This window comes from Castor canadensis, chromosome 17 (assembly GCF_047511655.1).
Source record: "Castor canadensis chromosome 17, mCasCan1.hap1v2, whole genome shotgun sequence".
In the NCBI taxonomy this organism is placed as follows: Eukaryota; Metazoa; Chordata; class Mammalia; order Rodentia; family Castoridae; genus Castor; species Castor canadensis.
Genome location: NC_133402.1, coordinates 45,366,338 through 45,393,654, shown reverse-complemented (window position 1 = coordinate 45,393,654; position 27,317 = coordinate 45,366,338). Strand labels below are relative to the sequence as shown.

Below are 27,317 nucleotides of genomic sequence, written 5' to 3'. Positions count from 1 at the left end.
AATTTGGCTATTGTGAATAGAGCTGTAATAAATGTGGATGTACAGGTGTCTCTATGGTGTGCTTGCTTACACTCCTTCAGATAAATGTCTAGTTGTGGTATAGCGGGAATATATGGTAGTTCTACTTTCAGCTTTTTGTTGTTGTTGTTGTTGGTTTGTGTTTGAACTTGGGTTTGTTGTTTCCCTTTCTGACTGGGATTGGATGGAATCTCAATGCCGTTTTTGATTTGCATTTCCTTTATGGCCAAGGTTGTTGAACATGTCTCCATGTACTTACCTATTTGTACTTTGGAGAACTGTCTGTTCAATTCATTTGACCATTTATTATCATTTGTTATTTTGGTGTTTAGGTTTTTTTAACTCTTTATATATTCCATATATTAATATTAGCCTAATGAATAGCTTGCAAAGATTTTCCCCATTTTGTGGGTTGTCTGGTAATTGTTTCCTTTGACATGCAGAGGCTTTTTAATTTAATGCAATCCAATTTGTTAATTCTTGTTCTTATTTCCTTAGTAACTGGAGTCCTATTCAGAAAGTCATTAGCTATGCCTATACCTTCAAATGTTTCTCCTATGTTTTTCTGTAATAGTGTCAGAGTTTCAGGTCTTACACTGAGATCTTTATTCCAGTTTTTGATTTTTGTATGGTGAAAATTAGGAGTCTAGTTTCAGTTTTCTACATGTTGATATCCAATTTTCCCAGCACCATTTGTTGAAGAGGCTGTCTTTTCTCCAGTGTGTTGTCTCCTTTGTCAAACAGCAAATGTTTGTAGCTGTGTGCATTTCTGGGTCTTCTGTTCCATTGCTCTACTGTGTTTTTGTGCCAGTACCATGGTTTTTTGTTTTTGTTTTTCAGTACTGGGGTTTGAACTCAGGGCTCTGTGCTTGCTGGGCAGGCAGGCAGGCACTCTATTGCTCAAGCCATGCTTCCAGCCCCTTTTGCTCTGATTATTTTGAAGACAGAGTCTTTCTTCCCAGGCCAGCCTGGACTGCCTGCAATTCTATTTTACACCTCCCACCACAACTGGAATGACAGGCATCTACCACCATGCCCAGCCTTTTTACTGTTGAGATGGTGTCTTGTGAACTTTTTTGCATGGCCTGGCCTGGAACCTTGATCCTCCCGATCTCAATCTCCTTGTATAGCTTGGGACAACAGGTCTATGCCACCACGCCCAGACACTGGTTGAGATGGAGTTTCATGAACTGCCTGGGGTTGGCTTCAAACCGTGATCCTCCTGATCTCAGCCTCTCAAGTAGCTGGCATTACAGGCATGAGCTCCATGTTTTTGTTACAATTTGTTATTTTTGTTGTAATTTGAAAGCAGGTAATACCTCCGGCATTATTCTTTTTGTTCAGGATTGCTTTGGTTGTTTGGGTCTTTTTTGCTTCCATGTGAATTTTAGGATCGATTTCTCTATTTCTCTGAAGAACGACCTATAATATAGTTTTACATGTTGACTTACCTTTTTGGTTTTTCTCCCAGTGTTTCAAATTGTCAGCATTATTTTTACAACTTGCTATACTATGTATCTCCTCTTTGCCTTATTCCCAATACCAGAGTCATAAATTGAATAAAGACTCATAAAAAGTTCTAATTCTTTTCTTTTTCTTTTTGCCAATTTGATTCTACAAAAGTTCATTACCACAGTGTTGACTGTGTGTGTTCATTGATTCCAACTGCCTTCTGGATAGCTAATGAAGAGGAAGGAAAGCTGAGTTGAGTTCTCCGTCTGTGGGCCATTGAGGGACCCACCCCTTGCACTGCAGGGACTAAGAAACTCCATGGTCTGTTGGCCTCAACACACTTACCTATGCCTCACCAGATCCTTTCTCAGACCCTTCATCAGCTTTGCCAGGAAGAGGAGAGCTCTTACCAGGTATCCCAAGTGAATTTCTAGGTTTGAGCAAACTTTCAGTAAGAAACACACTGGTCATCTCCAGTCCCCTCCTGCTCTCAGTAAATGGAACACAGTTGATTGCCCAAAACTACTTCCTGTGAATTAAGAGGCCTTCCTTCCTTCCTTCCTTCCTTCCTTCCTTCCTTCCTTCCTTCCTTCCTTCCTTCCTTCCTTCCTCCCTCCCTCCCTCCCTCCCTTTCTTTTCCTTCCCTTTCTCTCCTTGCCTTTCTCTTTCTATTTTGTGGTACCGGAGTTGAACTCAGGGTCTCACACTTGCTAGGCAGGCACTCTGTACTTCAGTCACTCTGCCAACCCTGTTTTGTACTTTTTTTTTTTTTCTTTTGAGATAGCCTCTCACTTTATGCCCAGGTTGGCCTGGACCACAATCCTGTTTGTGCTTCCTTGAGTAGCTGAGAAGATAGGTGCATACCACCATGCCCAGCCATTGCTTGAGATGGGGTCTCACAAATGTTTTACCTCTGCTGGTCTCAAACCAAGATCCTTCAGATCTCTGCTCCCAAGTAGCTAGGGTTACAGGCTTTGAGCTGCTGTGGCAGGCCAGGTTCTGTTTCTTTTATAAGGTATGAAGTGATGGTCCTTCCTGGTGAAATCCAGAAGCCTTTACCTTCTGGGTCACTGGTGCAGGTTTTGAGGTCTGGCAGCTGTTTGTTATCCAATGCTGAGTAAAGAGGTGGGTGTGTTCTAGTGGCGGTGGGAGAAAATCTTGGGCTTGATGCTGGGATGCCCTGTGGATTCCAAGTTGTTGCTGGGACGGGGGAAGTTTTGGCAGAAGGAAGACTGAAGAGATTACCTTGAGAAATAGCAGAAGGTTGTCAGTCTCCTCTGACCCCATGGTATACTCCTCTTATTCTCTGGTACCAGCACCTGGCATTTGTGACATCAAAGCCTTCCAGCCAATCACAGCACTTACTCCTCACCCTCACAATGGACCTACAAGGCAGACCCTGGAGACTCCATCTACTCAACTCTTCCCTGGGTCCTTCCAAAGCATTCTGCATCTATGGAAAAAAGTACCTTTGCTACCAGTAGAGAAACATAATTCTTTATTTTTGCCAGTTGGCATGCCTGAGTGAGGGTAATTATTTTAGCTATACAAGCTTTAATTTCTGAGAGATTAAGTAAATTCAGTTTGGGGGCATGGTCTGTATTCTTAAGGATTAATTTGTATATTTGATTTCATTTAAAAATACAATCAAATATAACTAAGACAGAGCTATCCAAAGGAATCACAAGATTAAAAGTATGCTAATGGCTGGACATGGTAGTATGTGCCTGTGAACTCAGGAGGGGAGGCACAAGGAGCTCAAGTTTGAGGTCAGTCTGTGTTATATTATGAGACTGTCTCAAAACAACAACAAAAGAGCAAACTATCAGACTTGTTTTTGGGTTTTGTTCTAGGGCAACTTTCAAATGAGCAATTTTATCCATATCAAAGTTCTTCCAAAGTGGCATAATTCCAACTTATTTTTGGTGAAAGATATGCACATTCATTGTCATTATAATAAGAAAACATGCAGGAAGCAGATGTTTAGTGTGGAAGAGGCAGAGTTTAGATCAAAAAGACTCATGGGAAGTGCAGCATGGCTGAGGGCTGGAGCTTACGTAACTTTGTATCGCATCTCCAAGGCTGTCAAAGACCTGTCACCACCAATCGGAGTTTTCAATTACTTGGAAGACAAAGCTCTCGGATCACATTTATCAACTGTAGGATGCCATGGTAGGAACAATAAAATCTTAATATTTGTAGCAAGCCAAGTTTCCAGAATGAGTATTTTTCTGAGAGACCCGCCCTTGTGTAGACAGCAATGGAGAGGTGCAGGGAGAAAAGGAAGACAGCCTACATGGACCTAACCAATGCAGCGGCTGGAGTGTATGAACTAAACCTGGGAGGGAAGGGGGGCAGGCAGAGGGCTTCTCCCTCACATTAGCAATGGCCTTGTATGAGGGAGGGGCCCACAACAGCCCTAGGGAAGACTCAAAGGCACTATGCTAGGGAGAGTTGAAGCAGGCTAAGTGGAGAATGGGGCATGGGTTGGAGGTCAGGTATTCATTAGATCCATCCGTGCTCATGGACTGCCCCCATCAGGTGGGTACTACCAGGCAGGTGAGGAGAAAAGCCTGACTGGATGACCTGGGGCCAGTTCAAGAGGACGGCCATTCCATTTCTTGCCAGTAAGATAGGCTGGCACTGTGTGACACCTGACAGCCACTGGGTCTACAGAGTGGGAAGGACTCCAGGTCAGAGGCAGCTTGCTGAGGATTTGAGGTGGGCCTGGGCCAGGGCAGTCTCAGCAGCTAGCAGCATGGGTACAGGATGGAATTCTCCAGAACAGAAGGGCATGAAGAGAATGTGAGACTCTGGGCAAGCCTAACTCAGATGAATAGGGAATGGATGAGGATTCCTGGCTTCCTCTGTGCTGAACATAATCCAACCTGTCAGAAGAGCACATCCTTGCTCTTCTACAAATTCACACTCTGGAAAACCCCTCAGTGCTGTTTGTGGAGCCATGGGATGGAGCTGCCAGAAATTGGGAGTTAGGAAAAGGTAAAGGCAATGTCCAGGTTGGGAACATTTGATACCATGACAAAGAGGGCCACAGCAGCAGTGAGGTGTAAGATCCTCAGATAGATCCAGACCGGCATAGGCTGGAATGCTTTATGTAATAAAGATTAGGTTGCTAGGAGTCTCCAGCCTTCTAGTGCTCTCCCACCCTCAGAAGCTCCCTTCATAGATTCTTCCAGCCTAGAGCCTTCCAACAGGTGAGCTTCAAACCCTTTATACCTGCCCAATGCTCTAGTTCCTGACCAGCCCTTACCTGTTTTACTTAGCATGCCCCTTGCTTCACCTACCTTGATGCTGGGAATCTCTGGAATGCTGACTTCCCCATGGCCTGTAGGGAACTTCTCTGCCTGCACAAGTGAGAGCATCATGTGGAATGTTGCTAGTTGACCTGGGTGACATACTAAATAGTGCACCTTGAAGTTTCTTTGGGCAACTGTTGTGTCCCTTCTAAAGAAAGCAAAGTGATTGCCAAAGTGGGTGGAAAGAAATTAGGAAGTGTCACTCAGACACTTCCATGCTGGCCCTGGGACAGTGTTCCCAGGTGCATGAGTTTCCTTTTTTTTTTTTTTTTTTTGCAGTACTAGGGCTTGAACTCAGGGCCTTCACCTTGAGCCACTCCACCAGCCCTATTTTTTGTGAAGGGTTTTTCAAGATAGGGTCTTGCAGAACTATTTGCCTGGGCTGGCTTCAAACCACAATCCTCCTGATCTTTGCCTCCTGAGTAGCTAGGATTACAAGCATGAGCTGAGCCACTGGTGCCCGTAAGCCACTGGCGCCTGGCTATGAGTTTCTTATTGATGCCATAACAACCAACCACCAACGTAGCTGCTTAGAACAGAATCCACTTACTATCTCTCATTGTTGCAGATTTTAAATTGGGTTAAAAATGGCTTGGTAATCTGCATAGGGTTTCACAGAACCAATATCCAAGTTTTGTCTACTCTGGACTCTTACCAGGGTCTCTGGGGAAAATCATACTTCCAGGCTCAAACATTTTATTTTATTTCTTTCTCTTGGCTTCTATTTAACCCCTTCCATGGGGAAGTCAGCAACAGCAGGTCGAGTTCTTCTCATTAAAATCGCTATCACTTCTGCTGCTGTCTCTTTGACCTTAGGAAAAGCTGATTTTTTTTTTTTTTGGTACTGGGGCTTGAACTCAGGGCCTACACCTGAGCCACTCTGCCAGCCCTTTTTTGTGGTGGGTTTTTTCAAGATAGGGTCTCACCACAGAACTGTTTTCCCCGGACTGGCTTCAAAACACGATCCTCCTGATCTCTGCCTCCTGAATAACTAGGATTACATGCGTGAGCCACTGGCTCCTGACCGCTGTCTGTTTTTAGTGTTCAAGTGATTAGAATGAGCCACCTGGGTAATTTAGGATAATAGCCTTAGTGTAAGGTCCATAATTGTAATTACATTTGCAAAGCTCCTTTTGCCATGTAGTGAAGCATGTCTTCAGGTTCCAAGGATCAGCGCAGGGCCATTTTTGGGGTGCCATACTATTGATCACACTTGGTCGTGTCTTTGTAAAATTTGCAAGAAAAATTTTTTTTTGGTCTTCTTTTGTATAAGATCCAACATTCTCCATTCTGGATCCAAGATAGAGTTTTTCAAGGGTTTGCAACTGACAAAGATCTGCTAAGCAAGCACATCAGGAGGGAAGTCTGCTGGGGTTTTTATCCCTGACACAACACTGCCCCCTTCTCCTCTTGGTGTAGGAGTCAGGGTTCACAGTCTTTCTCATTAACTGTACATAAGGTAAAGGGCAAGGTTAACATTTAACATTCTGGGAAGCCATGAGTTAAGCAAGCATAATAGGCAGCTTCTTTAAAGTGGATTTACCAGGGTTGAGTATATAATTCTGTTTCTTGAGAGCTTGTTTGGAGGTTCTAGCAGGGGAGCGCAGCTACTCATATACTCTTGACTGAAGAACGGTCCTCCTCTATCGGGGATGGTCGTCCTCTTCGACCAAGCACGCAGCTTCGGGAGGGACGTACATGGAGCGGTGAGGGAGGAAGGGGACACCTGCCTAGCCAGCTAGATCAGCCGAATCATCCCTGACGATCAATGGGGTGACAGATGTCGCAGCCAGATCGCCCTCACATCCTATAATTCTGTTTCTTTGAAGGAAAAGACAAATTATCCTCCACAATTTCCCCCTTTTTCTTTTTGTACTATTCACTCTTTTCCTTGAATTGGTTAGCATTAACTGACGTTCTTGTTTAACAGTATCCAGAAGGAGGAGGTTATTCTGTTGGTAAGATACTAGGGTCTATTTGGTTAGGACTCTTTCAATTAACCTTTAGACTAGGCCCTGGATACAGGGATTATACAATATCCAATAGTAGTTAGGACCCCTAACACAATAACTAATGACATGAGGACTGAGGTCATAACTCCTTTCCATTTCCCAAACCATTTTTCCATCCATCCTGTGAGCGGGTCATTAACCCCTGAATTCTCAGCCTGTTCATTGGCTAGTGCAGTCAGTCCTTGGAAAGCCTTAATAATGCTTCCATTTGGGGCAGTGTTATTTGGAATAAAAGTACAACACTACTCCAATCATGACACATACTCCACCTTTTTCTGCTGCTAGTAGCATCCAACTGCTCTGCAATTCCCTTGCTGTCATCAAAGGACCCACCTGGTGTCTCTCTTTTAGATTGGGGCATTTGTTTACTGTTCAGTGGGTGGAATTAGAAAATGCTAGGGTAAAAGGGATCACCAATTGCAAGTTCCACTCCAGTTACTCAGGAGGGTTGCCAGTAATGGTCCCTCTCTGCAATACCACCAGTCATCAGCTTGGGTAGGCTTGATGTAGAGTGATTAGTTTCCACAGACATACGGTCTTGTATACATCCCAAAAGGTAGTGTAGTGGCCCCTCTCACCATCATGAGAGACTGGAGGTGTAGTTGATGCCAGACTTAGAAAATCTGATGTTTTCAGATTCAGATTCAGGGAGGTTTTGCCTTGGGAAAACTCTGGCAAGTTTGATTCCCCCAGGAAGTCTTATCTTGGAACAGAGCAGTCATGCATTTTCCCCCTGAGCTGTCTGAGTTCTGTCCTCGCGGAAAAGGGGTCACTTGGGCCTCAGGTTGTTGCAGCTCTTGTTTAGTGCGCCTACAGAATATTTTATCCACTCCACCCAGGCATTGGTTTCTCCATATCCTATCTCAACTTCCAGGGTTTGTCTTAAATCTGTAATTTTAACTACCTGAACCTTGGTTGGGTCATTAGCCAGAAGTGAAGCTTGGTCAGGAGACTTTATCTCTGTTGCTGGGGGTGGAATCCCTGTGTCTATTTACCTTGAGGATTACGCTAACCCGTCTTGGTTGGGCACATCCAGCCATGGTACTGGGCAGGGGGGTCACACATGTCATCATAGGAGAGAGGGCAGACTGGCTGTGGAACCTCCATGGCCATTAGTGAATAGAGTTCTGGAGCCCATGGATCTGGATTTGAAGCCCACCTCCTTCACTTTCTGGCAAGCTAAGCTGTACCTACAAGATGGGGATGGGGATGTGGTACCTGCTGTGTGCCCACCTGTGAGGCTGTGGTGTGATGTGCGTAAGGGAGCCCAGCTCTGGCCCAGGAGGGAGATAGATTCCTAGGGCTGGGACCTTGTTCCACAAAGCACTTTGGTTCTGAGACTCCGCCCAAGGGGGCTTGCCACTCCCCTCCCTTTGCTGCTGAGAGGCCCTTCAGGCTGAGTGGAGAAGGGTGGGGGAAGGCAAGGTAGCACCTGGAGGTATCTTGGGCCCTGCCCTTAAGTCTTCCTGCCCATCTCTCTAGCTAAAAGCCATCTGAGTGAGTCCTGTCCTAACTCCCACAGATGGGAGCCCTAGCCTGGTGTACCCTCCCTGACTTCTTGACCCAAGAAGACTACTGGGTGGGGACCATTCCTCCCTGTGCCGCAGTTGGCTATGCTGCTCAGTGGATGAAGGCTAGGACATCTTCCTGGACCCCCCTTGGACTTTGGCTGGACAGAGACAAGAGGGCCTAGTGAGATATAGCCCCAGGGTAGGACATGGGAGTTGCTACAAGGTTCCACAGGGTGGAGGATGAGGGACTAGCTAAATAGGCTGCACCTTGAGCCATGAGGAGCCAGGTGTTATGCCCCATGGGCTGGAGAGGATGACTGTATTGCTCCTGACAGGGTATTCCAGGGACAGTGGGCCACTGTGGTAAGAATGGACCAGGCCTGGTTCCCACAACCCCACAGGCTTGAGCCTCCCTGCAGGCCACGCTTCCTTCTTCACCTATACGTCATGCCAGGGACACTCTCCTTTATGTAGACGGGAGACCACAGAGTGCCTCACCAGCCAGTTTATACCTAGACCAGTCCACCAGACCATAGCAACTGTTCCTTCAAGAACACATGCACCTTGCTTTGAGAGAGAGGTGGGCTGTTAAGATGGCCTGAGCAAGTCCTGGTCCTGCTATACCTCAGGGCCAGGGATGTTGATAGTAAGTTTGTTTTGTTTTCTGAATATGCTGGTTGGACTGTGAAGGCTGGGAACACAGAGGCCTTCAGCTGGGGAGGCCCCCAGGAAGGAGCTGGGGCAGGCCTGGCCCCATGGTTTGGGGCAATATTGAGTCAGTAAATTTATCCGTCTAGGCTCAGCTGATACTGAGCAGGATGAGCTGCCCATCATACATAGAAGCCAATACCGTGTATGGCACTAGCTTTTGCAAAAAGAAAAAGTGGGTTTTTTTTGTTGTTGTTACTTTGTGTGTGGGAGGGTCTCGCTATCTTGTCCAGAACTTCGGAGCTTGAATGTGGGGCTGGAGCGGTACTGCCACTGTTTTCTCTCAGCTAAGGGTTCTTTTGTTCAATTCCGATAAAATCTTGAGAAGGCCAAGTGCAGCTCCCTTGCTGTCACTGAGAGAGGGAAAATATAGTGGAGAGGCAAAATAAGTGAAAAGATAAAAGTATCCAAATAAATCTTTCTATACTATGCATGTTTAGTCCTGCAAGGAGCACTCAGGCTCCACACGGGGCAATTCCAGAGTGTTCCGGACAGTTCTTTCTCCTCATCTCAATGCCTGTTTACAAATAACAAGAGCAGAGTTTGAAGAAAAGGAAGGTAAGGTTTATTGATTTTGCCAAGAACAAAGAACTAGAGTGGGAGCCTTTGGTTCAGGCCTGTAATCTTAGCTATTTGGGAGATTGAGATTGGGAGGATAGTGGTTCTAGGCCCAGCCCAGGCAAAAGAGTTTACAAAACTCCACCTTAACTAAAAAAAAATGTTGGGAGTGCTGTTGTGCTTCTGTCATTTGAGTTATGGCAGGAAGCATAAAATAGAATTGTGGTCCAGGCAGGCCTGGTAAAAAGTGAGACCCCATTCCCAAAATAAACCAGAACAAAAAGGACGGTTAGGTCTGGATACCTAAGGTGGATGAGTAAGTAGCCCATCCCCCATGGAGAGCAATATCATTCTTGCATCCTGAGGAGTTAGAGGCCTGCATTCCTGCACCCTGAGAAGGAGTTATAAATCTGCATTCCTGCATCCTGAGGAGGAGATGCAGGGTGTCATAAATCTGCCAAGGGGCTGAGAAACAAAATGCTCTCAAGGTTGTCCCCCCCAGTAAGGGGCAAACAGACCAGCTCATCTAAGAGAGCCCACATGCAAATACATGGCCAATAGAAAAAAGCCACCTAACTGATACCCTTACCCAGAGTTAGAGGGTCCATAAAAAGCCCCAGCCTTCACCTGAGCAGGGAGTTACCGGCTTCCAGGCTGCACTACACTTCTCTGTCTGTAGCTTTCCTTTCTCTCTAATAAATCCTACTTCATAGACTGGCTTTGGCTCATCATTCAACTGCCTCATGAGCCAGTTCCCTGTCCTGTGAAGGCAGGGACCCTTGACACCAGCATGTAACAGGACTAGAGGTATGACTCAAACAGTAGTGTACCTGTCTAGGAAGCATGAAGCTCTGAGTTCAAACCCCAGTACTGCCATAATAATAATAAAGAGTTAGCATGGTGTAGAAATTCTATAGCCAATAGCTGACTGTGCCTATGCGAAAACACCTTTGCCTATATAAGCTCCGCCCCTCACCTCTGTCCCCTATACTGCCTCTGTTGTGCCACAGCAAAAGCCCCAATGAAGCCTCAGTCACCTGGTAACACTGAGAGCCCTTGACACTAAGAGCTGAGGTCTGATTATGTCACTTCTCTTAGGAGTGAGGAGTAAGGGACTCCTCTAGTGTTAGAGAGCAGGGACCTAAACTTGCCCTCTAACACCAGATCCTTGACTCGGTGCTGGTGGCTCATCGCTGTAGTCCTAGCTACTCAGGAGGCAGAGGTCAGGAGGATCATGATTCAAAGCCAGACTGGGTGGGATCCTAGGATCCTATCTTTAAAAAACCCATCCCAAAAGAAGGGCTAGTGGACTGTCTCAAGGTATCCTGAAAACTCCAGTACTGAAAAAAAAAAATTCAGGGGCAGTCAGCCGTGAGAGAATGATAGCACACACTCTTGGGAGGGAGGCATGAGGGAGGAGGCAGCTATCCTATCTTAGCATGTTGGGGTCTGAGGTTGACCACCCCTCAGAGGAACAAAAGACACTCACAATAATGTAAGCCACAAAGCAAGGTTTATTTCCAGCTAGCTGGGGTCCGGGTATCTGCCCGACGCAGCGGGTTTCAACGAGGACCCTGAATGCAAAATTCAGGCTGCTTTTATATTTTTTAAACATTAGTCATGGTCACACAGCAATTTTTATGGCCCCTGGGGACACATATATCTGATATCACCCACATCCTGGTGGTGGGGCAAGATTACTTGAAGATTACTTATCAGGAACTTGATAAACACCAGGTGTCTTAACTCATTGACTCACATACCGTTTAGCAAGATTAACCAGAAACAGTCCCTGTTCCCAGAAACCGTCCCACCTCCCTTTGTTCCAGTAAGTGGTGGCTTGGGTCATGTTAGTCATGGCCGGTTTCAGGCTGAGTGGGCTGCAAGCCTCAAAGGTACCCTAACAAGCAGTGCATACGTAAGTTTTGGGCTGTGTTCCTGAATTCTAAGCTCTACTGGATTTCTTTGTACTGATCATATATTCCAATTAATCATCTATTTTGGCTGTTCTCATGGCATGTATCTGAAAGGTTTTTTCATTGGGTTTTTATGACTTCTGACAGTAAGGGAATTAAACCACTGGTGCATAATCATTCTTACTATCTTACAGACATGCGTTTGAAGTTGCTAGATATAGTTTAGCATATGCTTTCCTTTTAAAGCTCCAATGCTTTTTAATTAAGCAGTTTGCACTTGTCTCGTAAGAGGAGCAGACACCTAAGTGAGCTCACCTTAAATAAGACATTTTAGCCTAATGACTAACTCACTTTACTGGCCAGCCTGCTTCCAGTTATCCAAGTTGTTTCCAACAAAAGTTTTAAGCACTATGTTTTCTTTCTCTTTGTCTTTTCTCTCCCATGTGAGGGAACTGAAGAACACTCTTTCAGCTTCAGGCAAGGCCATCAGCTCCTCTCCTTATCTTGCTGATCAGGGGAGTGAAGGAATGTTCAGGACAGCAGGACATATGGATCTGGAGACTAACACCAGTACATTGGGAGATAAGAGACCCAAGGCTACCATCTGGCCCAAAGTCCTTAAGAAGAGAATGGCTTATTCTTGGCACCAGGGTCTGCCCTTGACTCAGCAATCTGCACATGCAAGATGCATGCTGGGTGGGTCTGCACTGGGCTGTCATGTAGGGGGATTGGTGTTTATCACAGCCACTGCAGGGGTTGTAGGAAAATCCCTGGGAAGGTGGTGGCAGTGGCAGCAACTTCAGAAGCCCGGCAGCTGCAGTGGAGCACAAGTGGCAGCAATCCACCCTTGCTGTGGAAGCAGTGGTGATTTGAACCCCGAGAGAGGCAGAAGCTGCTACACCTCCTTCTGCAGCCCAGCTGCTGGGCGATGGTGCCTGCTCCCACCCACCTGCAAAAAGCCATCTATGTCCACACTAAGAGGAAAACACCCTTTGAGGGAGGGTGGGCCTTTCCTATTCTGTCTCACCTCCTCGCTGGTGGAGTAGCTGAGACTATAAGCTGGCACCACCAGTTAGAGGGCCTCTATTAAAGCTTAACCCCAGGGAGCCAGAACATGTGCAGCCTGCTTCCCCATTACCGGTGAAGAGGACCGTTGGGGCTTGGGAGCGGGGGTGGGGGTGGAGGGTGCGGGGAGGGGGGTGTCTGACGATGTCTTGGCTCTCACCTGGGTGCAGTTCTATCTTTAAGGTGTCAGTGCAAAATAACAACCATGCCATAAAGGAAACCAATGGTTATGTAAAGCCAACAATAGAGTCTAAGTAACTCCACTTTACATCTGGACTCCATTTCGTGTGGGCTCTGGCCTAACCTTGCTTATCTTTTTCAGCCCTGACCCAGCTAGTGCCTTCTCTATTCTGTTTTCAGGAACCACAGTACTCAGAGACTTTAAAGATACATCTCCAGGCCAAACTGCACCCTGGTCAACCTGCTGGTCTGATCAGGACACCCACACCACCATTTCTGATCCTGAGTTCTTTTCCTGGCAAAGTTGATGGTTGAAGACTTTGGACCAGTAGGAAGACAGGAAGAAATCATTGTAATTCAACTTCCCAACTCTACTAATCTCTATTTAGGATCAGGTAGCCAGAGCCCAGGGGCTATCACAGGATGCTTTGAAGTTAGCCACTACCCTAAAGCTTAATTCTTTACCCAAGAGTAATCCACATCTTAAACACAAGGTGTGTCTGGCACAGGGAGGTTTCACAAGTGAATTTAACAAAACAAGAACCAAGAGCTAGATAGAGCAAAAGTTAGGAATTTCAAACAGAAATTCTCTATCAATTAGAGCAGGAACCAGTACACAAATGTCTTTTTTAACAAGACAATGACCCAAATACAGGAAATCATCCCAGGGGCCAAAAATGACCTCTCCCTGTTTTAACAGCCACCTCAGTCACCTGGACCCATTATCTTTGACCATGTGTATTTTATTCAGCTCTCCACAATAAAATCAAAGGCAGGGACTGATGCACAGATTGATGCACAGATGACATGTGCAGGAATTTCAGGTGCTCAGGGTTTTTGAGCTCACTCTGAGAATGAAAGCATAGGCAGACTCCAGCAGCAGAGGTCAGAAAGATTTTATTTGTGGAGAAGAGAAGAGAAAGACTGCATAGTGGAGAATGCAAGGGGACCTGGAAACTGGTGGTCCCATGGGTCAGGTTGGGGATTGGGTTTTAATGGCCTTTTTGAGTATTGTCTGAGGGCAAAAATGTCTCTTAGGTGCAGACAGAAGTTTCCTGGGAAGGAGAGGTATCTCCTTGAGCACTTATCACCTTTTGGGACCCCCTGCGTTCCGTCCTTCAATCCCTCCTCTCAATGGTCACCCTAACTGCTCTTAGGAAAGGGACTACGAAGTCTGTTCAGTAACTGCTTCCTGCTGACAGGGGGCGATGAAAGGGCCCGCAGCATCAGGGCTGACTGTGAGAGGGTTGTCGAGAGGACCACTATAGTAGGTTGTTTTCATCTCCATCAGGGGCATTTGTAGTTTGATGATGTTATGTGCCAGTGTGAAAGTGTTGGAGGACGGTGTCAAGGGTCCTTGCCTTCACAGGCTAGAGAACTGGCTTGTGAGGCAGCTGAATGATAGCCAAAGCTGGTATATAAAGTAGGATTTGTTAGAGAGAAAGGAAAGACTACAGCTAGCGAAGCGCAGCGGAGCCCGGAAGCCGGTAACTGGCTGCTCAGGTGAAGGCTGGGGCTTCTTAAGGACACTTTAACTCTGGGTTAGGGTTTCAGTCAGGTGGGTTCCTCCTGTTGGGCATGAATTTGCATGGGGGCCCCTTACATGAGCTGATCTGTTTGCCCATTATTGGGGGGGAAATGGGGAAAGCAACATTGGGAAATTTCATTTATCAGTCCTGTGGCAGATTTGTGGGGCCCTGTATCTCTTCCTCAGGGTACAGGAATGCAGGTTTATGACTCTCTCTCGGGATGCAGGAATGTAGATTTATAACTCCTCAGGGTGCAGGGCTCATGGGGCTCTCCATGGAGAATAGGCTACTTATTCTGCGTTAGGTCTCCAGACCCAACAAGTCCCTCCTCTGAGACAAGCACCCATCTGCTGTTAGGGAGAGGGGTGGTGATTCATTTAGCTGCTTTGTGCTGACAATGGGGTGACAGGGGGATAGGGGAGGTGGTATTTGTCTCAGGGATTGACCTGTGTAGTCTCCAGGGGCCCCCAATAGAATGGGATGGAGGCCACATAGCTGCTGTGGTCAAAGAGGAGCCCAGATTAACAGCTTTTTCCTTGACGGTCGCCGTTCTGTTTGCTGTAACTGATCTGCAACATTTTGGGAAAAGACAGAACTATTCTATCTACTTGGCTGAGATGGTTAGGATCCAGGTTCAAGGTCAACCCAGGAAAATAGCCAGAGCAAAAGTGGACTGGAGCTGTGGCTCATGCAGTAGAGTGCCTGCTTTGCAAGCACGAATCCCTGAGTTAAAACCGTAGTCCCAGCAAAAAAAAAAAAAAGTCACCGGTATAGAGAAGTAGCTTGCTGACCTAAGAACCAGTATGCAGGGGCGATTGAGCATCTTGGATGTAGGTCCTGGGAACATTCAGTGGCGCGTAAGGCAATGCTCTGTCAAGACCAAAGGTCTTAGGGAGGGGGTGGGGGCAGGGGGAGAAATGACCCAAGCGTTGTATGCACATATGAATAATAAAACAATAAAAAAAAAATGACCAAAAGGTCTTGTTTTTGAGGACCAGGTGAAGGGAACAATGAGATTTAGGATAATTGTGTTCTCATTCACATTAGAAAAAAAAAAAAAAAGAATGGGATGGAGGGCTCATGCGTAGGCAGAGGTAAGTATTCCTTGACTAAGAGCTGGAGTTTGATCTGTTGGACCTGTTGAGATATGAATCTGGAGAGAGCATTTATTATACAAGGCCAAATAGGAGTATTAGAAGGAGCATAAAAAGTACACCAGCCAGAGGTAGTGCCCAAGGAACCCAGCCCCATAAGTTGTCCCAGAAGGACCATGAATTGGCTAGCTCTTGCTCCTTTTTGTAACACGTTCCTTTAACTGTCAGACCACGTCTCTGACCACCCCAGATTTGTTAGCATAAAAGCAACACTCCTTGTTTAGGAAAAGGCACATTCTACCCTTTTCAGCAGTTAATAGGTCAAGTGCACATATTTTTGGAGCACTACTGACGTGAGTGAATCTACCTGGTCTTGTAAAGCCTCTATGGACTGAGTGACCTGTTTTATGTCATCATTAAATTCTGCTGACAGGTTTTGATAGGTATAAATTGACGAAGAAATGCCCCCAATGCCAGTACCTACTCCAGCAGTGATCTCCATGGCTATCAGTAAGGGAATGATTTGGATGGCTCTCTTTCTATTCCAGAGGAATAGAAAGGGATTGGTTACCAGGGACAATATTAATTGTGGGGTTAGGAGAGCCTTAGTACAGGTTCCCTTCTAGCCAGGAGGTAGGCAAGTGTAGGCGGCAGCTCCACAAACAAAATAAGTTCCAGGAGAAAATAAACACTGAGCATTATTTGTTGACTGTGTGATATTGATGCAAAAGTTTTTGGAAATTTTCCCCAGTAGAATTGACCCCTGTAAGCTTCGGAAGCACTGGGAGCAGAATGGGTTAGTTCTGTATTGGTAATATTAGGTTTTGTTAAGGGATAGTTTAATTACCTGGTGAGACCTCAAGTGAGTCCATGGGGGTTGCCAATATCTGTGGAAGGCTTGGAGAGAGACAAAGCCAGCAGTCCTCAGCCAAAGAGGGGTTTGTAGAGTTTAAAATATGATGGGAAGAGTTGAGTAACTGTACAGCTGGGGATTTACATCCATGGGTGGCTGAGGCTGTGGGAGTTGTAATTTTTTCCTGGGAGGAGGAGTGGGAAGAGGGAGTCTCTGCTATACATAGTTTACGTGATCCTCCTGTGACGTGTCAGGAAGTATTTCAACTTTTGTTTTTATAGTCTCTTGTTTTTTTATTTTTTGTCCCCTCCTGTGGCCAACAGATCCATTGGCCTGCTCTTCCTAGACATTGGGTGGGACCATACATGCCAGCAAAGCCTGTGCCTAATGCCTTGCCATATAGTTGTCCATTTTTTAAATAGAGAAGGTTGCTGTAGGAACAATCAGGTGCAGCATTATAGCAACTGCAATCATGAGGGCAGGGAGGAGGACCCGCTGCCAAGGCGCAGAAAATAGGTACACAGGACGAGATACCCACCACTCAAGACTACTCATTGGAGCCATACCCACTCAGGGGGAGAAGTTGCCCACAAGCTGACACTTAGAATAAAGGGGACCAGAATAAAAACAGTCCACAAAAAGGGAGGAAGTGAAGGCATAGGTTATGTGTTCAAGGTGTTCCTTTTGAAAAGATACTTGAGGTCTTCCACTGGCTCACAGGAGTGGGCTGGTGGAGCAGGGTGTGGCTCAGGCTGGGTGCATCAGGCTCTGGTGTCCAGTGTTTGACTTGGGAGATGTGAATCCAGGAGTCCAGCCCAGAAACCCTCATTCCTGTGGGGTAGATAACAAGACCGGGTGTGGCCCTTCCCAAGGGGGTCAGAGAGACCCTGGGAGTTATGGAGGAGTTTGATAAGGACTAGATATCCAGGACAAAAGGCAGCCGGGGAGAGGCCTTGGGGCTCCCCCTCCCTATTTCAGAGAGGACCTGCTGGAACCTGGCCAGGTGTGTGATATGAGGGACCAGGTTCATTACTTCAGGGTCTAAAATTAAATCTTTTTGGAGAAAGGGTCTCCCATACAAGGCCTCAAAGGGAGTAAGGCCCATTTTATTTGGGGTGTTTCTGAGTTGGATTAAGGCTAGAGGTAGTAATTTTGCCAGGGGAGGTGAGTTTCCTGAGCCAGCTTAGACAGGTGTCTCTTGAGTAATCCATTGGCTCGCTCAACCTGGCCTGAGGATTGGGGTCTCCAAGCACAGTGGAGATGATATTTGATTCCCAAAGTCTTAGAGACTCCCTGAGTGACTTCAGCTCAGAAGGCCGGCCCATTGTCACTTTGGAGATTCCAAGGGAATCTGAATCTAGGGATAATCTCGCTAATTAGTACCTTAATTACTTCCCAGGCCTTTTCAGAAGAGCAGGGGAATGCTTCAACCCACCCAGTAAAGATATCTACCAGAACCAGGAGCAATCTAGAAGCTGGGCCCCCTGGCAGGTGGGTGAAGTCAAGCTGCCAGTCCTCCCCTGGATATGTCCCTGCCTCTGAGCTCCAGGGATAGGCAGGATAGTGTTGTGAGGGTTGTTAACTGACAGATTTCACATCCTCTAATAATATCCTGGAGATCATCTCTGAGTTTTATCCCCTCAAATAATCGCCCTGCCAAAGAGAGTGTCTTATGAACCCCAGGTGATAGGTCTGCTGTAGGGTTTTCAGGACTTTCCTTTGGCCTGTCTGTGGGAGAAATAATTTGCCCTCAGGAGTTATCCACCATCCTCTATGATCTAAGCAATAACCTCTCTCTGAAGCTTGTGAATTCTCGGCTGGTGAGTATAGGGGGCGTTCAGAAGGGAGGAGGGATTGTTCCCACAAGACAGGGGCCTGAACATAAGGTCTCCTAGCGGCCTCCTTTGCTGCCATATCAGCTCTCTGGTTTCCCTTAGCAACCTGACCCTCTGACCTTTGATGTCTGGGGCACTGAATTACTGCTATTTGTTTTGGAAGTAAAGCTGCTTTTAAGAGTTTTAAGATTTCCCTGGAATGTTTGATAGGAGATCCTTCAGTAGTTAACAATCCTTGCTCTTTCCAAAGAGCCGCATGGGCATGCAGGACCAGGAAAGTGTACTTAGAGTCTGGATAGATGTTTCCAGTTTTTCCCTCAGATAGTCATAATGCCTTAGTGAGAGCTATCAGCTCAGCCAGTTGGGCACTAGTGGAAGTGGAGGTTCAGCCCATAGGGTCTCAGTGAGAGAGACCACAGCTGCCCCTGCTCATCTAATTCCCTCCCAGATGAATGAACTTCTGTCCGTGAAGAGAGTGAGGTCTGGGTCCTGGAGTGGCTGGTCAAAGAGTTCAGGCCCAGCTCAATAACATTCGGCTAGCACTTCCTCACAGGAATGTATGAGTGGCTCCCCCTCAGTGAGATTTAGGGCAGAGCACACCCGAAGGCTCACAGCTGGACATTCTAACAATTGAGCCTGATATTTAAGTAGCCTGTTGTCCGATAACCATAGTCCTCCTTTAGCTGCTAGAAGCCCCCCTAGATCATGTGGAGTATATATGGTTAAGGGCCGTCCAAGAATTAATTTTTGGGCCTTCAGGATCAAGAGGCAGGTTGCTGCCAGGGCCCTTAGGCACCCAGGCTACCCTTTAAACACATTGTCTAGTTCTTTGCTCAGATATCCCACTGGCTGTGGAGTTGGCCCTCAGAGCTGGGTCAGTACTCCTAGGGTTGTCCCCCCTTTTTCATAGACATATAGTTGAAAATGGTCTTGGGTAGGCAAGCTCAATGCCAGGGCAGTTTGGAGTGACAGTTTGAGGGCCTGAAAAGCCTTTGTGTTTTCAAGGTCCCATTCTAAGAGGGATTGAGAGTCTCACTGAGCATCTTTTAGGAGCTGGTATAGGGGCCTGGTAAGGGCTGCATATCTAGGGATCCAGATCTTGCAAAATCCTGTAACTCCGAAGAAAGCTCCTAGCTGCTTCATGGTCTTGGGCAGTGGAAAATGGAGGATTGGGCCAATTAGCTCATGACTCAGGGAGTGAGTCTGTCCATTTAAGACCACACCTAGGTAGGTGACCTGTGGGAGGCATAATTGAATCTTTTCCTTTGAGACTTTGTATCCCCAGGAGGCCAGAAAATTTAAAAGGGACTCAGTTGCCCTGCAGATGAGGGGCTCTGTGGCTCTGCACAGAAGTAGGTCATCAACACATTGAAGAAGGGTGGCCTCTGGGTAGTGCCAACCTAATAAGTCTCTGGTTAGGGCCTGTCCACAAAGATGAGGGCTGTCCCTAAACCCTTGTGACAAACTGTCCAAGTCAGTTGCAGTGAAGGGTTAGTGATGTCTTCAAAGGCAAACAGAGGCTGATTGTCAGGATGCAGAGGAATGCAAAAGAAAGCATCCTTTAAATCTAGTACAGAGTAGTATTGGGCTTTTGAGGGTATTTGAGCCAATAGAGAGAGGGATTGGGAACAATTGGGTGGAGGGGAATGACTGCTTCATTAATGAGCCAGAGGTCTTGAACCAAGCTTCATTTGTTTGGCCCCTTGTGGACAGCAAGAATAGGAGTATTGCAGGGGCTGGAGCAACTGATTAGCAGCTCTTGTTTTTTTAAAGGAATTTATGATATGTAAGAGGCCTCATTGTCCCTCAGGCTTGAGGGGATATTGTTTCTGGTGTGGAAACTGTGAAGGATCTTTGAGTTTTATTTGAATTGGGAGGGCCATTTTGACTCAACCTACAGTCATCCCATCAGTCCACACTGTGGGATCCATTTGTTTTTGAAGGAGAGGGTAGCAGAGATAGTCGTCTTGGGGGAGGAGAATTTGAGCTTTCAGTTGAGATAGTAAATCTCATCCCAGCAGGGGCACTGGAGTTTCAGGAATTATGAGGAAAGAAAGACAGAAGAGGAGATCTCTCCAAGAGCAGGCCAGAGGCTGGGTAAAATAGCGCTCTTGGAGCTTGCCAGATATGCCTCAAACGATTACCTTGTTATTGGACCGGGGACTGGGAGAGAAAGATAAGACAGAGAAATGTCCTCCACTATCTAGGAGGAAAATGACCTTTCACTTCTCTACCATTATGGTTACCTGAGGCTCCTCAACATCGATATTAAGAAGTGGAGCCTGAACAGGAGGTCTTGGAACCCATCAATGCATAGGAGGTGGCACCCTGCCTTCCATCTGGAGATGGGGGCACTTGGACCTCCAGTGGTTACCTTTGCAGAGAGGGCAGGGTCCCGGAGGGGAGTGGGACTGTCTCCCAGGCTGTTCTCCCTTTGTGCATTCCCTGCAGAAGTGCCCCTCCTGTCCAGAACTGTAGCAAACTCAAGATGTAGGTCCCAGTCAGCTGGGGCACTTTCTGAGAGCTGTGATGAGGTCATGGTGTTTCTTTATCTTTTTCTCTCTTTTTAGTAACATCCCAGTTATAGTATACAGACATGGCTAGCTGCATTAATTGGTCCAATGATTTTTCTCCTTCAGCCACAGACTTGGAGTTTTCTACGAATAACTGGGGCTGACTGTTAGAAATTTATCTTTGAGGAGAACTCCCACCTGTGACTCTGGGTCCACTGTGGTATGCTTTCTGATAGCGTCCTTAAGACACTGCAGAAAGGTAAGGGGGTTTTCTTCAGAGCCTTGTTGTACTACAGTCACCTGGGAATAGTTTAGAGGTTTGACTTTGGCTCTTTTTAGCCCTTCCACTATAAGATGGATGAAGTGGCATCGACGCCATTCATCTTCCTCATCATTTTGATTCCCATGTGGATCTGCCAAGGGGACTGCTTGTGCCCCTGTGGGTATGGGCATATTTATTCCCTCATTTCCAGGCACCACGGGTATTGGGGCCTATTGTAAATGGTAATCATTTCCAACCTGAGTGGCCTGGGCCAGAACCCTTTGTTTTTCTAGTGAGGAAAGAGTTTGGTCTAGTAGAAGCATGATATCCTTTTATGTCAGTTGAAAGGTTTGGATCACAGAGATAAAGGCTTGGACGTAGTGATCTGGTACATCAGTATAGCTACCCAGATCTTTTAAAATTTCCTTTAGATCTGATGCCTGGAAGGAGACATAGACTTGCCCTCTTCCTACCATTGCCTGTTGAAGGGGGAAGCACCCAGTAGAGGTCCTGAATATTGGGGTGGCTTAGGAGGTAGGGCAGAGGGTGGAGCAGTAGGGGTGGGGGTCTTTTCATTGGTAATGGGCTTTTTTCTCCTTCCCCATGTTTAGCCTGTGACTTACAAAGAATGGCCAGCATTTGAGTATCTAAATAACAATTATGGAGACATGCTGGGTGGTCTCAGAGATGAAGGAAAAGTTGTATGTAGGGTACCTTAATCCACTTTTCTTCCACTTTTACAGAAAAGGTCTAATTGGAGTATGGTATTCTAATTCAAGGAATCCTGTGAAGCCCATTTCTCCTGGTCTTCTAGGGGATACTGAGGCCAAGCCTCAGTACAAAGAAAGATGAGGAGGTTTTTTGAGGTTAGGGTCAAGGTCCTTCCAATGTTTCAGTAGACAGGCCAGCAGAGACCGCTTGGATACTGAGGCTGGAAGACTGGAAGGGACAGGTTCCATCTGGAAAGACAACAACAACAACAAACTGAGTCAGTTCCCTTTTTGTCAGCGTCCTGACTGGGAATAACCTTATTAACAAAACCAGGCATCCCTGTCTTGTGACTTTCCCTATATCCATGACCAGGATGGAGGAGAGTGAACTGGTCAGGTTAGTTCACCTGACTGACCCAGTGAGAAAAGCTCTAGGATCCTGCCTTCTAGTTAACAGCAAGCAGCCTCTTTAACAAAGCCTACCTTTTAAAAAAGGAATACATCATCTGTAAAGTTAGAGAAGGGCATTTAGCATTTAGAGGGCGTCCCGGGGCAATAACAGTACCATAAGGGACAACTAGTGTTGGAGGGAAAAAGTTTTTATGTTGAGGCAAAAAGTATAGAAAATTTTAAATGAGAAGCTTAGAGACCATAATAATGCCCATTTTGCTCCATTTTGCTGTTTCTGAGACTATAACCTTGAGCTTACAAGAGCTGGGTCAGTCAGGCCAAAGGTGTAAGGTGGGGTTGGGGACCGGGCTTGAGCAAAGCACTGCTGCCCAATCTCGTGGCTGGGATTAGCGATCCCATCCTGCAGCCTGTCACCTTCCCCCCCCCCTTTACTGTGTATGTGCAGCTGCATGTGTTTTTTTTTCCTCTCATCCTTTTTAGGGGGAGTGGCGGTGGGTGGCAGCCACTGCCATGTGTGGCTGGCAATCTAGGATGTGCTGGGTCCTCTCTATGGATTTTCTTAGCTATGGCAGGCGTTCCTGATGTGCCTAGGGGCCGGCCTCCCTGTGCACAAGCGTGCCCATTTGTTTTCCTCATCCCCTTTTTGGGACGGAGTTAGGGCATGAGCATGGCAGCTGCAATTTTTTGTAAGCGCTTTTGCCTCGCCAGTGCCTAGCAGCTGATTTAAAGTTGTCTTGGATTGAGAGGCCTTGCAAACTAGTTGTGGGTATAACCTAAGAAAGTCATAAGGTACCATGTTACGAGTTTTCCTCATGGGAGGCCAGGGTCCCAGTAAGCCCAGGGAGGGGAAGCCAGACAGAGATAAAGGAAAAGGCAGGACCAGGGAGGGAGCAGAATGGGTGTATTTTTCAAACTCTCTGAAGGAAGCCCACTGCTGTTTAGAACAAAAGGGTGAGGCCACTCATCCTGAACTGCTTTGGGAAAGAGGAAGGAGAGGCTGAGGGTTGGGGGAAAGAGAGTTTCCAGTCTCAACACATGAGGCATTATTAGTCATCACTTCTGTCCAGGTCGATCCTGCCCAAGGGCAGTACTGGAGCACTGGAAGCAAGGGGTGACCTCCACTCTCAGGCCACAGAAACCATGAAGGAAGAATGAGAGATCTGATTGTTTGCCTCCAGCATGGCTGGAGGGATCTGAGACTTAGCTGCCTTTGGAACCTTAGGGTGGGTCAGGAAGTTGTATCTCTAGCCTTTGGGTGACACTGGGGTGTGCCCTGGCCAGAACACCCTTTTTGGCTTGAAGACAAACTTTCTTTTCCACCAGCTGTTTTTAGACCTCCTCTTAAGCAGGTCAGATCTTGAAAGAGAGAGTTAGAGTTTAAGGAGAGGAAAACAAACCTCAGTACACTGAAGTTAGGCTCTGCCCACGTAGCATTGGCAGTGCAGTATAAACCCCCGCCTGGTGTCTGAGTTCCCTCAGATTGCCTGCCTTACAGCTGTAATGGGCTCGTAGTGTTTCCTCAGTTTCCCAAGAGAGAAACCCTCCTTAGAGAGAGAGAGAGAGAGAGACAGAGACAGAGAGAGAGAGAGAGAGAGAGAGAGAGAAGTGGCCTGAGAGGTCCACCGTAGCTAGGCTCTCCTGGAGAACAGACTCTATCAGACTGCTGGACGGTCACAGTCACATTCCTAGGCAGCCTTTCCCAGTTTGGCATGACCTATACCAACCTCAGGTGATGGCTTGTCCCTTTGTGGTCATCAAATATGATGCATAGATGACACATGCAGGAATTTCAGGTGCTCAGGGTTCTTGAGCCTGCTCTGAGAATGAAAACACAGGTGGACTCCAGCAGCAGAGGTTGAAAAGATTTTATTTGTAGAGAAGAGATAGACTGGATAGTGGGGAATGCAGGGGGGACCTGGAAACCAGTGGTCCTGTGGGTCAGGTGGGGATTGGGTTTTATAGCTTTTTTCTTTGTGTATTGCCTGAGGGCGGAGATGTCTTTCAGATGCAGATGAGCGTTTCCTGAGGAGGAGAAGTATCTCCTTGACCTCCTATGGTCCATCCTTCAGGACCACCATTTTGAGTTTTTGCTCCTGTATCCTATGTGGAGAATAGGACATTGCTCTCTCGCTCTCTCCCCTTGACTCTGTTCTCATTCTAGAGAATACCTGCTTTTAGTCTGTTGAAAGCATATTCCTTTTCTAGTAAACTTTACTGTTACTTTCATTGAATCTTTGCATCTTGCTTGAATTCTTCTCCTGCTGAATGCAAGAACCAAGGTAATTTTCAGGACCATTTTTCTGTAACACCTGCATGGGAGGGGCTTAGTGAAAAGAGATAAGCTGTAGTATAGCTGGACAGGAGGAGTGATATAGGGCTCTGCCTGGCTTAGGTTCAGCTATTCTTCCTTGAAACTATATTTGTGGTTGGTTGATGCCTAGTCAACTTCTCATTGAACCCAGCCACCTGCCCATCCTCCTCATTGAACAGAACATTCTGAAAAGGTCTGATCAGCTCATCCTGGCCTTGGGGCCCATCAGCCACATCTTGCAGCTGCATTTTGTTGTTTTTGTGAGAAGCTTGTTATTTCTCTGAGAAGCCTCTTTCCCATGATCCTTTGGATGTCTGCTTCTAAAGTGTCTCCCACATCCAAAATGGAGTCACCTCTTGTCATTGCTCACCTTATAATCTGTCAAAGGAACCAGTGATCACCAGTTCCACTCAACATTCCTACAATGCCTGCCTCACAGAACCCTTAAGACTTCACACCAGTTACCCCACAGGGTCAATGCTGTCTATGGCATCTGACCCTTTCCTCCTTGGGAGAGTAAATAAAACTTTGCTTCTGCTTTCACTCTGGATTTTGTGAAATCTTTCACACCCCACACACCAGCTACATGACTGGACTTAACAGGTCATTCTGAGCCAAGCATGGGTGACCAAGACCTGGGATGTGGGTTCAAGTTACCCTGAATGACGAGTTCTGAAGAGGAAGAGGTTGTGTGAATTCTTACAGCCAAAGAACATCATAGATCAATACATTCACCAAATACACTGGGGGGGGGCGTTAGGCATGTGGCCCACAGCAAAGCAGGGAAACTTGCTTGTAGGTTTCCAATGTGATCTCCCAGCAAACTTAGCTTTAGGGTTGGTGCGCTTTTCACCAGACTGTAGAGCAAACATTAACAAAGCTTAACAATCCATCCAGGAGATTTACCTGGTAGTGGCACAAATGTTAGCTCAGACACAGTGGTTAAAAGTATAAGGCTACTTTTCTAAAGGGCCTGAGAGAGGACAAGGTAATTTTGGCCCCAGACCTACAACACCCCATCACTCCACGACTACGCTATTCTACTGTTCAATCCAGAGCAGGCCTCTGCAGAGAACTTGGGCTTTACAAAGGTTTTGCTATTTTAGTCCTATGTTGCAATTTCATAGCACCACTGGCTTGTTTGTTTTGAGACAGGGTGATGCTCAGATCGTCCATGCTGACCTCTAACTGGCGATCCTCCTGGCTCAGCCTGCTGAGAGACGGGGTTACAGGTGTAGGCCACCACACCTGGCTCACACTCGCGATTGCTGTCCCTGTAGCTCCCGGTCATGAATCTAGGATTCCATTGGTCTGAGATTTGAGTTGCATCCATCTCAGGGTCAATCTTAGTTCAGACTTTAAGGTGCCTCGCAGGGCCCCATGATTGGCAGAACATCTTACACAAGTTAGAAATGAGGAAGTTATTTAAAAATACCTGGCAGCAAGGGATAGAGCTGGACCCTGTTCTGACTTGGGTTTTAAAGGGAGCAGGGAGTGCAGGGCTCACAGTCAGAGGCAGAAGATATGAAGGGTTGGTTAGTGTAAATAAGACTAGGCTAGCTGTGTTTGTTGGTGGCCATGACCAAAGTTAGGACTCTCATTCCATGGCTGGGAAGCAGGCCTACGCTCTTTGGGGATTGTATTTCAAAGGAGTGGCTCTCAGGCCCTTGAGAGGTGCTTGTGACAGGCAGGAAAGAAGGACAGGCAGGGCATTAGGGACCTGTTGAGGGCAGAACTGTGAAGCCACAGGCACACCTGTCCTGACCCAAGCCCTTACACTGTGGATATGGCAGTCATCAGAAAGAGACAGACTTAGATCCTTCACACCTGTGCCTCCAAGCCACTTCAGGGGGTCCAGGACCTTCTGTAAATTACAATCTGTACATAAGTAAAGAGCCCCTGCCTGAAGATAGCCTCTGTTTTATTATCATAGTAAAACTCACCTGGGTGGAGACTTATGAGGCTGAGAAATGCCACTTAGGAAGAACGAGGCGTGACTGCTCCTGATCCTCCTCTATGTCTGGTGACATTAGAGAGGGCAAGCCTGAAAGGGGACATTGCTCCCATGAAGGCACCCCAAGGGCTACTCTGACTGCTGCTATTCTCTCGACATTTAACCCAAACTGTTCTATGGAGTAATCTTCCGTGCCTCCTCTGTGCTTTTACTTCTTCAGAGTTAATCAGTATTTGACTTGTATCCTATATGAGGCAAAAGACTCACTTGGTCGGTGACCCCTGTCCAGCGCCCCCCTACTGAGAAAGCTTGGCACTGACTTGAAGGTGAGCTGCGTGTACAGAAGGTAGAGCCCAGCTGTGATGAACGGATAACTGGCACACAGGGCTTGTACCCGGGCTCTGTCCTGGAACCCAGCAGCCAAGGCAAGAAGAGAAGTTACACGTCTTAGAATAGAATGACACAGGTGGCTGACTGGAACTAAGTAGAGGCCGGAACACATGGCAGACTAGAACTCTGGGGATGTTGCGTGAGCATGGAATAATGCTCAGGTTGGAATCAGGTGGGCTTAGCCTGGTGCCCACAGCTGGTGGGTTCTCTCTGCAGAGTCATTCAAGGGCAGAACGAGGCAGAATTTGTAATGTTGGTCTCAAGTCAGCAACAGTAGTGGCTTGAATGAGGGCCCCCTAAATGACACATTCAAGTCCTAATGCCTGGAAGCTGTGAACATTACCTAACATGGCAAAGTTTATGATTAGATGGCAAAGCGAAGGCTCTTGTGAAGAGATTCCTGCATTATCTGGTGGGCCCTACACGTGTGATTATAAGAAAGGACCGAGAGAGTTTTGACAGCTATACAGAGGACACAGAAGAGAAGGAGGTGACATAACAGAGGCAGGGTGATGTGGCCAGAAGTCAACGAATGCTGACAGCCACCCAAAGCTGAGAGGCGAAGAAAGGGCTCACCCAGAACCCCTGGGGCAAAGGAAGCCCCGTGAACAACTAATTTCAGACTTCTTGCTTCCAGGCCTGTGAGAGAATGCATTTCTGTTGCTTTTAGGTCACCCAGTTTGTAATTTACCTCACCCACGGGAAACCAGTACATCAA

At 46.8% G+C, this 27,317-nt stretch overlaps 1 non-coding gene across 1 annotated transcript; it reads left to right on the top strand.

The window, feature by feature from the left end:
- Positions 1-14,747: 14,747 nt before the first annotated feature.
- LOC141418689 (small nucleolar RNA SNORA16B/SNORA16A family) lies at positions 14,748-14,861 on the top strand. Its single transcript, XR_012443346.1, has one exon. It is a non-coding gene; the product is annotated as a small nucleolar RNA SNORA16B/SNORA16A family (small nucleolar RNA).
- The last annotated feature ends 12,456 nt before the right edge of the window (positions 14,862-27,317 follow it).